Here is a 14,199-nt window from a genome sequence, read left to right as displayed (position 1 = left end):
TATAACACTGTTTAATCATTTTCGTGCAGTAATTCTGTTTTATGTCTATTTTCACTTAAGTTGACTAATGTGGCCTACCAGAAAATGGCTACCACCCGCAGCCTGCATTTGAGTTGATGGAAACTTTTGCAAGGAAGCTTCGCGCTGCCTGTGACCTTGCCCACTCGACAAAACTGAAAAGCCATGATCATGACGACAAATCCAGGATGGTTGCCAAGTGCCCCTGAACATGAAGTTTGTTGCAAAAGGAAAAACGGAACTTATGAACTGTTGATCCCACCACTGGGATACAAATTATCTTATAAAACATCCGTAGATGTATCGAATTAGTCATGGACATTCAATTTTCCTATTCATTATTTGGGACAATCTAAGTGTGAGAAAATCTCGCACAAGTATCGTAAATGTACCAAGATGACATTATTTCCGCCATTCATCCGTTCTGAACAATGAATTGTAACTTTACAGAATGTAAATTTTAGTATAAATATTAGTAGGCTAGAGAGGTCTAGCGCCACTTCTTCCCGAACTGATGATCCGAGGTCCCTATGCTGACGGAGAGGACGGTGACTCTACATGACGGCAGGAAACTCTAATTCTTCTACAGAGGACCGGTTCTGACTTAGGATCTGACATTTAGACAGAATAGGTAAATATGAGAGAAATGAATTTGCATTTAATTGGCTTTTCTTACAATTTTAGATAAACAAAATAATTCTGTTTGAATCTCTATGTCGGGGGATTATTTCTGGTCATGTTTATTGAATTTATTTGTGTATTCTTTGAAATGTTTCGCTAGATTTAAAAGCAACTAAGTAGATGCCATTGACCTCAAAGTACAGGCAGATTGGATAGGTATTAAAAGGTGTGTTTCCCCTTATACATGGCACGGATAAGAGTGGTAGGATGAATGTTGGTGAAATGGGCCCCACCAGCGTGTGATGTGTGTATGCGTGTGTGACTGTGAGATCACTCCGTCCGTGGAAGTAGAGGGGATTCGGAAGCTCCGATCTGCACCAGTTTCTTGGTAGCAGAATGATGGTTTACTATTGTCTTGGTCTGGCGAAATTGCGTGTATATAGGCTTGTTGATTATTGATTGATATTTGTACTAACACTATATGTTGGAGTCGTGTTGAGTTTTATGTATTGTGAACGGCTTCTGGGACGTAGGGAGTCGGTGACAGTTCCGTAGTAGAGCAGAGGGAGTGTTGCTCTCGGAAAAAGGCGGGATTGTTGGCCCTGTATGCAGACAGGGGAAAACGTGTGACAATTGAAGTTGCGCGTCGCATTGTCTGGGTTCGATGAGGTAGCATCGCCGTGTGTTGCCATTAGAAACTTATTTTCGGTGTGGGAGAGGTGTGTATGATAGCGAAGGTTATCTGTGAAGCTCTGGTCTTAGGTCTCAGGGATCCGTATGGCATTCCGTTAAAGCTTACCACTAGAGAGGTAATAGGTATTCTCTGAGCTTGTTAGAAGGACAGGGCAGAGGTAAGCGCTGCTTTGTTAACGTGTGATATAATTCTGTAGTAGGACAGACTGTTGGCTGTTCTCGGGAAAGACAGAATTCTGTGTGAATGAACTACATTTTCTGGTATGAAAGTGCGTGAATGAGAAGGCATTCTGGTTAATTGTGAAACTCTTAGGAACATTACGGAGAAAACAGTTAATTGGTGCTTGTTAGAAGGGTAAAGTAGAGGGATGTGCTACTTTATCAACGGAAGTAACGATTGTGTAGTAGGGCAGAGGTAAGCGCTGCTCTCGGGAAAGGCAGAATTCTCGTGGGAAAGGTCTTTTGCTGTTCTGTGGCTAGCGAAGCAGACAATGGAGATGTTTGTATGTTGTAACTAACAGACTCGTAGAAGTTGAAACAAAGTCTACCGAGTAGTCTTGTAAAGGAGGGGTAGACGAGAAGGACAGGAGACGGGAGCAGAAGCGACTGCAGCGACTGCTGACGTCAGGGAGACCGCGCTGTGATTGGACAGTAGGTTAGAACAGTGGAAGCACGGTGATTGGTGTGCTAGTGTACGCCGCGCTAGGATTGGGAGACATACAGGGTGACGTAGACGCTCCGGGATTGGTGCGTTGGTGTGAGTCGCGCTGGGATTCGCGGACTGAGTCAGTGACGTAGACGCTCCAGGATTGGTGCGTTAGTGTGAGTCGCGCTGCAATTGTACGGGAGATCGTACAGCTGTAGAAAAGACAAGTAGTTTGGGAGAGATAAGAAAAATGTACTATCAGGCTGAGGACAAGAAGAAAAAATCTTTACTTAGTAAAGTAAAGAACTGGTTCGACAACGATAAAGATATAGTGACCAGGGAAGGACAGTTATTGCCCCCGATAAGAACCCCGGCATCCTTGATGGTTGCAAAGTATGGGTATCATACCTGTATTTGGTTGCATAACTGGGTGAAGTATACAAGGGAAGATGAGGTTTTAGCTTTCCCGGAACATGGCTCATTTAATCTGGCCATACTGAGGAACTTATGGGAACGGATGATGAATCTAGAGCCTCGGCCTAGGCCGACGCAGTTTGAGGCATTGACTGAATGGGAAGATGAAATGCATGAACGAGAAAAGCAGAGGGGTGGGGGTAGCTACAGGTACATGTTTGGGCGAAAGTATGATCGCGAAACCCATCATGACCGGATGAGAAGGTGGCGTGATGCCAGTATGACCGAGGGATTATATCCTGTAAGAACGGCAGAGGAATCAGGAGGGAGAAAGTGTACAGAGAAAGAACATAATATAGAACCCAGGAGATATGGGGCAAACGAGTCTGATGATGATGTCTTGGAGGACATGCTACATAAAAGACCACCTCCGTATAGACGAGAACCAGAGGTAGGGACAGCAGTGACCCCGATGAGAGATACCCTGCGGATTATTAAGACAGAGGGTACCACCCCTGGGTTGAAAAGCAGTTGTTCTCTGGTGGAAAGAGAAAGAGAGAGAGATAGAGAGAGAGAAAGAGAGAGAGAGAGAAAGAGAGAGAGAGAGAAAGAGAGAGAGAGAGAAAGAGAGAGAGAGAGAAAGAGAGAGAGAGAGAAAGAGAGAGAGAGAGAAAGAGAGAGAGAGAGAAAGAGAGAGAGAGAGAGAGAGAGAGAGAGAGAGAGAGAGAGAGAGAGAGAGAGAGATAGATAGAAAAGGAGAATGAACTTGAGGATGAAAAGACCAGAGAACTAGCAAGAACTACCTTTGAACTGACAGAGAAAATCAGAGAACTGACTAAAAATCTTGAGGCAGTTACAGTGCCTGTGACAATAGGCCTGGTTATGCCAATTTTTGACAAGCAGAGGACGGGTGAGAATGGTTTGACAGTACCATATGTGGGCAATAGATTGATTGTTCCTCCGGAGCAGGCAGAAATGAGAGCAGGAGAAACACAGTGGAGAACAGGAGAAAATCAGTGGAGACATACCATATGTGGAGGAGAATTGAGTGTGCAGACTAACTCAAGTTTGAATTCTGGATGTGTGGAAGGGAACAGAGGATCAATTTTAGAACCGCAAAGAGTGACAGAACCAGGGGGTGCAGAAAAATCTGTGATAACTGCTGAAGATTTGAATGATTGGCTGAAAACTTTACAAAGAAAAGAAAAGGAATCACAGGGAATTGATGTAGCTAGACTACGTATGGAAATGGAAGAGATGATAGTAGGAACAATCCCTACAGAAACACTGAAAAATTATCAGGAAGGGGAGATCCTCTTCCTGTGCAAAAGTATTACATGGAGAGCAAAGAACATACATAACAGATTGAAAGGAATAGCCAGTGAATTGGGAATTGACATGGACAAGGTAAAAGCTTTACAAAAGCCTTACCGAGTGGATTTTACAGATAAGGACATTGAGAATCTGAACAATGCAGGCCGAACAGGACAGATTAAGGAAATTATTGCTTTGCTGAAGAAATGGGGAGATGTAGAAAGATGGAAAGACAGATGGTACCGAAAGCGAGAGGATGGGGCAGATAGAACTTACTCGGCATTCCCCCTGAAAGAAAAAGAGAAGGCAGTGACAGCTTACCCCATGAGAGAGATTCCAGGAGGTGGGTACGTACATGTCCCATGGACCAGACAGGATATTTTATCATTTACAAATGATTTCCCTCGACTAAGGGAAAAGCCCGTTCAGTGGTACAGACAGGTCGACAGATTTGTAAAGCTGTCAAAAGTGCTGTGGATTGACCTGAATAGTCTGTTTGATATAATTGTACCAGCAGACCTGTGGGCAGAATGTAAAATAGTCATAGACTGGCCCACTAAGGAATACCCGAGAGATCCAAAGACAGGAGCTCCAGACCCGGAGGTAATGAAGAAGTATGAGCAGGTTATGGCCTTCTTGAAAAATAAGGTACCTCCCAAGGAAACCGATTGGGTTCAAAAAGATCGAACACATCAAGAATTGAAGGAATCGGTCCATGCATATTATGAAAGATTAATATTAGCTTTCAAACAGTTCAGTGGAGATGAACATCTGGGTGACAAGGACCTGAGCCATTTTGTATATAGATTTGTGTACGGTTTGCGGCCGGAAATCAGTGAAATGATAAGGCAGCATACCGTAGACTGGCAGAGCAAGAAGATTGATGAGATTCTGAGACATGCAAAATACTTCAGTGATGAGATTGAGGCAAAGCAGAGGAAGCTAAAAGAAAAGGCAATGTGGGCACAGGTGAAAGTTGCAGAAAGACAGATAGCTCAGTTGGTTGAACAGGCAAATAACCCAGGAAATAAACCCAGGTTTGGTCCAGGAAAAGGAAAGGGGAACATCGAGGAAGCCAAGAAAAAGTTCCCATGCCACAACTGTGGAAAATTGGGGCACTGGAAATCGGAGTGTAAGAATCCACCGTCTACTAATGATGATAATCCATCATTGAATTCACAGGTGCAGAGTGAGGGGTGTGGTCAGCATCGGCAACAGCAGAAGGCTGATAAGCAGCAGAATCAGGTGCCAAAACCACCCTTGCCACAGAGAAGAGGATCTCAGAAGTACAGCCAAGAGTCGGGATTCTACGATGAAGAGCAGGTAATCAAACCAAAACGCTCAATCGCAGTTTCTCAGTACTGGCTGAAAAATGAGGGAAGCGACTCCGAAGGAGACTTCTGAAGTTGCCGAAGAGAGGAAGAGGAGTGCGTACTTGGCGCAATTCTAGAAATAGACCAGGCAGGGCCTTTTGTAGATGGGAAAATTAATGGTGAAAGTGTCACTTTTCTAGTTGACACAGGGGCCACGAGATCAACTGTCAGGTCAGCTGATATAAAGAATCTTCCTCTCTCGGACGAAGCAATCCAAGTGGTTGGTGTGTCCAACACACAGATTAAAACTCTACTTACTGAACCAGTAAGGGTTAGAATAGGGAAATTTTCAGACATGCACCGATTTGTGGTGTGTGACACAAGTCCTGTGAACTTGCTAGGCAGGGATCTGCTATGCAAGATGAATTGCACTATTTTCTGTACTCCAGATGGAATAACATTTGAGACACCTGATGAGGATGTTCTATACAGAATGACCATGGATAACAGGGAATGTGAGGCTTTGGGAACATATGCAATATTTAATCCAGATGCATTACCCCCAGAATTGAAACAGACAGTGAAAGCAGCAGTTTGGGATTTTACTGGAGAAGATGTGGGTCTGATGAGAAATGTAGATCCAGTAGAGATTACTGTAAAAGAGGGAGTGGCTTACCCAAACATACCGCAATACAGACTGACACCTGAAATAATTGAAGGAATAACACCCATAATTGAAAAGATGATTCAGCAGGGGGTGTTTAGAGAAATATTGAGCAGCCCATGTAATTCACCAATAATGGGACTGAAGAAACCTAATGGAAAGTTCAGAATAGTACAGGATTTGAGAAAAATTAACAAGATTGTTGTGTCATGTTGTCCTATTGTACCAAATCCATCAGTGATTTTGTATCAGATTCCCCATGATGCAGAATGGTATACTGTAATTGATTTGTGTCATGCTTTCTTTTCAATCCCATTGCATCATGACAGCCAGCCAATATTTTCTTTTAGATTTGGAGAGCGGATTTTGGCATGGTGCCGAATTCCACAGGGGTATACAGAGAGCCCTTCAATATTTAATCAATTGCTAAAGAAATCTCTGGAAAGTCTGACAATGCCTTGCCTGAAAATTCGCTCTTGGTCCAGTATATTGATGACCTACTTGTGGCATCAAAAACACGTGAAGCTTGTGAAGTAGACACCATTGCATTACTGAATCACTTGGCAGATGGAGGATTAAAAGTATCTCCAGCCAAATTGCAGTTCTGTAAGAAAGAAGTCCAGTATCTGGGACATAATATTGAGAAAGGCCTGAGAAAAGTGACCATTGACAGGATCAAAATCATTAGAGGAATGAGAGCCCCAATGACACAGAGAGGTGAGAATGTTCCTGGGAATGGTGGGTTACTGTCGTCAGTGGATGAGTAACTTTTCCCCGATTGCCAAACCATTGATTAAATTGACCAAAAGTGAGGTGAAAGACCCATTGGAACTAAACCCAGAAGAAATGGCTGCATTCAGAGAGCTAAAAGACAGACTATGTGAAGCTCCTGCCCTAGGAATGCCTGATTATGAAAAGGAATTTGAGCTGTATTGTAGTGAAAGAAATGGATGTGCACTTTCAGTGTTAATCCAGAAACATGGACGTCTGAGGAGGCCAATTGCCTATTTCTCAGCAACTCTTGACCCAGTAGCTGTGGGTTTACCAGGTTGCCTGAAAGCAGTAGCTGCTACTTGTAAAAGTTTGGAACAAAGTGAGGGAATCCTAATGGGATATCCTGTAAGGGTATTTGTACCTCATGATGTGGCAATCCTTTTAACAAGGAGCCGGACACAGTTCATGTCTCATAGTCGGCTGACTAAATATGAGAAAGTCATTCTTGGTGCAACCAATGTAAGCCTGGAGAGATGTGTGAATGTGAATCCAGCGACACTGTTGCCTGATGCTGAATGTGTGGGAGTGAGAAATGACTGCCTGGATGTACTTGATTACTGTACAAAGCCAAGGCCAGACATAAGAGATCTGCCACTGCCTGAAAGTGATCATGTGTTGTTTGTGGATGGATCTGGTCTGAGAACAGATGAAGGAGTGTTGAGTGCTGCATATGCTGTGTGTAAAGTCTCGGAAGTTGTGGAAGCATCACCCTTGAAAGGAGTTAAATCCGCTCAGGTGGCAGAATTGGTGGCACTGACAAAAGCCTGCAAGATTGGGAGGAGTGTGAGAGTGACTGTGATGACTGATAGCCAGTATGGCTTCGGAGTTGTCCATGATTTTGGCCAGCTATGACTACAAAGAGGTTTCCTGACCTCAAGTGGAACTCCCATAAAGAATGCTGAAGTGGTTTGAAAACTGCTAGAGGCGATACAGCTGCCTAAAGAACTAGCAGTTGTAAAATGTGCTGCTCATGGTGATGATTTTGTTACTGTGGGAAATAAATTTGCTAATGACATAGCACAATACTGTGCAAGAAACAATCATTCCATTAACAGGAGTAAAGAGAGAGAAATATCTTCTTGTTCCTTAATGTTTACTAATGAGGTGGGAACATGGGAGGAAGTAAAACAGCTACAGGATGAGGCAGGAGATGAAGAAATGAGAGATTGCGTGAAAGCAGGTTGTGCACCTAGAGAGAAAGATCATGTGTGGGTCTATAGGGATGGAAGACCAGTCATGCCAAATAGCATGCCATCAACAATGGCAAGGATGTATCATGGCCAAGGACACCTGGGGAGGGATGCTATGATAAGAGCCTTTAAGCAAACCTGGTACAGTCCAAAGTTCAGACTGATAGCAGAAAGTCTCTGCCAGAGATGTCTGATATGTCAGCAATTCAATCCTGGAAAGAAAACAGTGGTGAGCCTAGGAACAATAGGCAGGGAGGGAGGACCCTTCACAAGAATGCAGATAGACTTCATTGAAATGCCCCCAGTCAACAGATTGAGGTATGTCCTGGTGGTGGTCTGTTTGTTCTCCAGGTGGGTGGAGGCATATCCAACAAGAAGAAATGATGGGATAACAGTGGCCAAATTACTGTTAAGAGAGTTCATCCCAAGGTACGGGTTCCCAGTAACCATTGAATCAGACAGAGGAGGGCATTTTTATAATGAAATCATGGGTCTAATTTGTGAAGCATTGAGTGTACAGCAGAAACTACATTGTGCTTACCGACCAGAGGCTTCTGGTGTGGTTGAACAAATGAATGGTACCATCAAAAACAGAATTGGCAAAATGTGCTTAGCCGCAGGAATGAAATGGCCCGATGTCTTGCCTCTAGTCCTGATGACCATTCGGTCTACTCCAGACAGAACGACAGGTTTGAGTCCACATGAAATTATCATGGGACGTGCAATGAGACATGCATTTGGACCAGTCAACAAGTTGATGACAATAACTGATGACATGATTTTGGATTACTGTAAAGGCCTGGCTGACGCAGTTCATTCTGTGTTTCACCAGGTTGGAGAAGACGCCACCACACTTGAAAAGAAAACCAGCCCATGATCTGAGCCCAGGGGACTGGGTAAGGATAAAAGTCCACAGAAGAAGGAATTGCCTGGTTCCAAGGTGGGGAAGGCCAAGACAAGTCATCTTGACCACAACGACTGCTGTGAAGTGTGCTGGAGTGAAAAATTGGATACATGCAAGTCACACACTGAGAGTTCCAAATCCAAGAGATGGTACTGGAAAAGAATACTTTGAAGAATCAGATTCCAGTGATGATGCAAGACAGTGAGACAGTAAGAAGGAAAAAGAATCCTGAAAGTGGGGAAAGTGAGTCAAGGAAAATTTTCATCCCACCAGAAGAGGTTCTGAAGAGAACAGTGCAAACTGCAGAAGCAAGTTAAGACTCAGAAGAATTACCTGAGGTTCCAATTGACAGTGACCAACACAAAAAGAAAGAAAGAAAAGAAAAGAACATTCCAACAGAAGAGACACCTGAATCACATGGGGAAATTGGACAAGTTCCACCTGAGATAAATATTGAGGAAAAGGGGACAGACAAAGACAGTGAGGGACAGATTGCGGAAAAACCCCGAGAAGGTGTAGGGAACATCAACAACAAGCTAGGTGAAGGGACAAGTAGACAGCAAGAAGATTGCGTGTCGGAGACCCGAGGAGGGAAAAGAGACTGTTGGAGAAAAGGAAGTTGTTGGGGAAAAGAAAACTGTTAATGAACAAGAGGCAACTGAGACAGAGTCTGATGAAAGTGACAATGAGATACATGGAGAACGAGTTCTGAGAAAGAGAACTTGGCTTGGAGAAAGAAACAATAAAGAGGGAAAACAAAAGAGAAATGCTAAAGGTGATCTCTGGCCAAATAAGATAAAGAGACTGAGGTGCAGACTGACACGAGTTAACTCTTCGAAAGCTGAACAAGTGAACAAAGTGTCAAGTCAAAATCCAACTAAAGAAGAAGAAACAAAGATACCTGAGAGAACTAAAAGAATAAGGAAACCAAACCAGAGGTACAAGTCACCGGAATGGACGTATGTGGCACTGCCTGAACAAGGAGAAGAGGCGGACAGCCAAGGAAGTCCAGAGGAGGCTTTACTGAAAGAGGTTGCTGAAGAAGAAGCTGTGGGAATCCTGAGAGTTATCTTGTCCGACATTGGAGAAGAGACGGATGTTCAGGACCTGATACAGTTTGATGATGATGAAGAGACAGTGAAAAGTGATGAAAATCCAAATTGAGTAAATCCAAGGAAAATCGCTTGGAGGGAAGAAGAAAAGAAGTAATATTAAAACTAGTAGATTGTAAAAATCTGTTGGGTACTTGCTGCCCTTAAAAGTTCGGTAGAGGAGTAGAAGAGGCTAAGTCAAAAGACACGGTCAAATTAACAAAATGGCTAACACTGAGAATAATAAAAGTAGATGTACCTTTCTGAAAAGATGGTGCAAAATGTGCTGCTGCTGTACAGGTTTATTAATGCTGCTTTGGAGCGTGCTTGCTCTACTGATTTCATTTAGAGTCACTATAGACACTTTAGAAGGTCATACTGAGAACAAAACTAATATAGGGAAAGGTTCACACAAAATAGTACCAACTAGAACTAGCAATATACATATACATAAGGATAGGTCAATTAATGATTTTTCTAGCAATGTTTTTTCTAAATTGTTGTATGAGTACGTAAAGACAATGGAAGTAAGGGATTGCTACGTTTGCATGCAATTACCTGCCTCTGTTTCGGAAGGAGTGACTTACCATCATCTTCCGGCTACGAATGGAATTTCCTGTAGTGTGTTGATTAGTATATTTTACCAGTTAGGGAAATTAGATTATAATATGTCTAATGTAGATAATATTCTTGGGCAACTGCCTATGAATAAAGCACTGAATCCTGCAAAAGAAGCTAACACTTTAGGAGAGATTTTTTTAGAAACCAAAGAATTAACCTTAGAATATGTTTTTAGAAATAATTTAACTTGCAGTTTGAAGGGAGAAGAGAATAATTTTCTAGACATGGTTGAGAGAAGAATATTGAACATGCACAAGGAAGCAGAAGGGCATAAAATGAGTGACACAATGTGGGATATTGAGAAAGAAAAGGAGTTGAAAAATGGAGCCGGTCCAACTATGGCTATAGATGCCCCACAGAAATGTAAACTGTGCATTACCAGGAAGAGATCCCAGTATGATTATGTCATAGGGACTAGTGAGTGCCATGATACATACTTTATTGCAACCGGATGGGGATTTAGAGGAGGAGAAGATCCATTTTTCCCGGGAGTGTATTATATTTGTGGGAACAAGGCTTATTAACGTTTGCCTGACCATTGGTTTGGTACATGTTATGTTGGCCTGGTCTTTCCAAAGATTTTTCACATGGATAGAGTAGATGATGCGGAACAAACTAATCTATTAACACGCTATAGAAGAGAAACATGGACAGAAATTGTAGGAGATATTTTGGGAGCTTTAATTCCAGCAGTGGGAATTTCTTTAAATGCATTTGGCATTCGGAAGCTGTCAACAGTGGTGGATCGCTTGTCAACAAGCACCGCTGGAGGCTTTCTTTTGGTTAATACAGAAATGGTTGCTTTGCATGCCATGGCGATGAAAAATCGACTTGCCCTTGACATTCTTTTGGCAAAAGAGGGTGGAGTCTGTGGAATGCTGAAAGTTCAACATTGTTGCACTTACATTCCTAACGAAAGTAAAGATCTAAAGGTTTATATAAAAAATATTACTGATTTGCATGAAGAATTAGTACCACTGGAAGATGAAAGTATCTGGACTAGAATGGCTAATAAGATGATTGCTATTAAGAATTTTATAGCTAAAATAGGTAGTACCATTTTTGGTAAGATATTATTTCCATTAACCTGTGTAATTGTTGCATTATTGATCCTTAGATTAGGGTGTATGTGTTGTAGAAATAAAAAGAAAATCACAAAAGAAAATTTTAAAAGGAGACAAAAGAAACCAGAAAGAGATCCACAAGAAATAGAATTAGAAGAGCTAAGAGAAAGCATGTATATAGAAACTAAAAAGGAAGATGAGATGGAAACAAGGGTTTAAAAAAAATGAACAAGAAGATATTTTGAATTCTTCCAAAAGGGGAAACTAAATAGATTTTTGGGGTTTTGATTTTTGTGGTGATTAGATATCACCAAAGGGGGGATTGATGGAGCAGGGTTTTTCTTCAAAATTGAATACCTGTTTCATTTTCGCATGTTATAATTAAAAGTACTACTGATTAATTATTAACTATTAAAAGTTTGTCAAATGTTGTCTAACCAACCTTATTAACAAGAGAATTACACGTGGGAATGCTATTGCATGGCTAAAATAATAAGTGAACTAAGTTGGTGAGCAAACTGACAGAAATCGATGTTGCTTATGTGATGTCATCGTGTTTGCGCTTATAATTAATATGCATTAATGGCTTTTGATGTTGCAAATGGCTAGATAAATACATATACATAAGGGTATTAGCAGGGGTATAACACGGTTTAATCATTCTCTTGCAGTAATTCTGTTTTATGTCTATTTTCACTTAAGTTGACTAATGTGGCCTACCAGAAAATGGCTACCACCCACAGCCTGCATTTGAGTTGATGGAAACTTTTGAAAGGAAGCTTTGCGCTGCCTGTGACCTTGCCCACTCGACAAAACTGAAAAGCCATGATCATGACGACAAATCCAGGATGGTTGCCAAGTGCCCCTGAACATGAAGTTTGTTGCAAAAGTGAAAACTGAACTTATGAACTGTTGATCCCACCACTGGGATACAAATTATCTTATAAAACATCCGTAGATGTATCGAATTAGTCATGGACATTCAATTTTCCTATTCATTATTTGGGACAATCTAAGTGTGAGAAAATCTCGCACAAGTATCGTAAATGTACCAAGATGACATTATTTCCGCCATTCATCCGTTCTGAACAATGAATTGTAACTTTACAGAATGTAAATTTTAGTATAAATATTAGTAGGCTAGAGAGGTCTAGCGCCACTTCTTCCCGAACTGATGATCCGAGGTCCTTATGCTGACGGAGAGGACGGTGACTCTACATGACGGCAGGAAACTCTAATTCTTCTACAGAGGACCAGTTCTGATTTAGGATCTGACATTTAGACAGAATAGGTAAATATGAGAGAAATGAATTTGCATTTAATTGGCTTTTCTTACAATTTTAGATAAACAAATAATTCTGTTTGAATCTCTGTCGGGTGATTATTTCTGGTCATGTTTATTGAATTTATTTGTGTATTCTTTGAAATGTTTCGCTAGATTTAAAAGCAACTAAGTAGATGCCATTGACCTCAAAGTACAGGCAGATTGGATAGGTATTAAAAGGTGTGTTTCCCCTTATACATGGCACGGATAAGAGTGGTAGGATGAATGTTGGTGAAATGGGCCCCACCAGCGTGTGATATGTGTATTCGTGTGTGACTGTGAGATCACTCCGTCCGTGGAAGTAGAGGGGATTCGGAAGCTCCGATCTGCACCACTTCTGCCAGAACTGCAGCCCCATCCTCACCCACGCCAGCATGCCAGATCCTCTTGCTGCCCAACTGACCAACAGCACACTCGACAGACTCAACTGCATACTCCTCAACGTGCAATCCCTTCACAAACACGCCACAGAAATCTGGGACCTCCTCAACGTGGCCTCTCCCGACATCACCTTCTTCATGGAACCCTTGATCAACCCCTGATACGGACCGGACATCGCCATCACTATCCCCGACAGCTACAAAATCACCTGCAAGGACTGCACCGACCGACCAGGAGGAGGCATCGCCATCATCCACAAGAACACGCTCCGACTGACCATGCACTCAAACGACCAAATGACAATCATGGAACACCTCCACTTCCAGATCCAGACCAACAACACCCTTTGCAGCACCCTCATCTACAGGCCCCCAAGGCGCCCGCCACCGCCAGCTCTTCACCGACACCAACGTAGACCTCATCGTACCCCAGGCTTTAGTATCCACCGATTATATCCTACTCAGAAACTTCACCTTCCACCTGGACAGCCCCAGTGACCAGAACACTGCCTCCCTACTGGTGAACCTTGCCAAAATCAGACTCAATCAGTTAGTCAGCACACAGACTCACTCAGCTGGATACATGCTTGACCCCATTTTCTCTGCCAGCAGAAACATCACCTACAGTCACACCACCAAATTCGGCTGGACTGACCACCACTGCGTGCATCTCGCCTTTGCCATGTCCACCGTACACTATCACCCTCATCATCCCCCGTCGTAGCTGGAACAAGGACACAGAAGATCTTTTCGTCAACTTCCTCAGCACAACCACTCCGCCAACACCAACAGACACCAAGGCCGTAGCGGAAAACCTTCACCAATGGATCTCCACCTGAGCCGACACTCTGGCCCCCTCCAGAAGACACCAGGCAAGCAACACTCGAAGAAAGCCAGTTGATTCACTCCCGCCCACCATGAGTGCGGACGACTTGAGAAGTCAACATACATCCCACCCTCCCAAGACCTCTGCAAAAAACTTGGCGCCCTCTTCTACCACCAGATCAGGCAGATCTACTACAGCTTCACCACCCAAAACCCTGCTACCATTCGCATTATACTCATGTACTTGAAGTAAAATGTTGCTGCAAATGACACAATAGTATGTGAAGTGGTGGAATTTGAGAAATTTTGCTCAGCAAGTGCAGAGCAATGTTGAAAAAATTCT

At 42.7% G+C, this 14,199-nt stretch overlaps 1 protein-coding gene across 1 annotated transcript in view; it reads left to right on the top strand.

Annotated features, from left to right (window-relative positions):
* LOC146776455 (uncharacterized) overlaps window positions 1–462 on the top strand; it is a 228,479-nt gene extending 228,017 nt beyond the window's left edge. The window contains exon 5 of the transcript XR_014971994.1: window positions 61–462. The gene's annotated coding sequence lies outside the window, so the exon portion shown is untranslated. The remainder of the gene's footprint in view (window positions 1–60) is intronic.
* Window positions 463–14,199: the final 13,737 nt, after the last annotated feature.

This window comes from Triturus cristatus, chromosome 12 (genome assembly GCF_964204655.1).
Source record: "Triturus cristatus chromosome 12, aTriCri1.1, whole genome shotgun sequence".
Classification (NCBI taxonomy): domain Eukaryota; kingdom Metazoa; phylum Chordata; class Amphibia; order Caudata; family Salamandridae; genus Triturus; species Triturus cristatus.
Note: the sequence above shows the minus strand (reverse complement) of the source record. Positions and strands in the feature narration are given on the sequence as shown.